Consider the following 563-nt stretch of genomic DNA (forward strand, 5'->3'; position numbering starts at 1 on the left):
ACATTCTTATCAGTGTGGCGAGTATAGCAGCTTTTGCGGCCTGCGCAACACCCGCCATTCTGGATAAAATATATTTCATTGTATTCAACTTTTATTCAATACTCTTTCTCACCGAATAATTAACTACATTTATTGTCAATGCATTCGGAATGGTGTCGCTGTGCCGTCTTGCCTGCATTCGTAACTTTCATAAAGAGTATCCACAAAATCATTTCTGTCAAGTCTAACAAATTTCTCATTTGCACCTGTATAACTCGATAGACTTACGAATTTTAAGAATCGCATTGGTCATTTATTCTATTCCTTAACGTATTTAAGAAAATGTCTACGATCGTGTAATGATAAATACTTAAATACAAGTCAGCTCTTACAATGTACATGATTATAAAATTTACATCGCGGAATAAGAATTATTAGTTAATAACAACTTTTCTCTAGAATGTGTTTTATACTACACTGTAAGAGTTTCCAATGGCATTAATGATATATGAATAGCCATGTGTATTTTATTCCAATAATATATCTCTTTTTATAATACATATATTAATTTAATATAGGAAAAC

The sequence above is a fragment of the Trachymyrmex septentrionalis genome, unplaced genomic scaffold, assembly GCF_001594115.1.
Source record: "Trachymyrmex septentrionalis isolate Tsep2-gDNA-1 unplaced genomic scaffold, Tsep1.0 scaffold37, whole genome shotgun sequence".
In the NCBI taxonomy this organism is placed as follows: Eukaryota; Metazoa; Arthropoda; class Insecta; order Hymenoptera; family Formicidae; genus Trachymyrmex; species Trachymyrmex septentrionalis.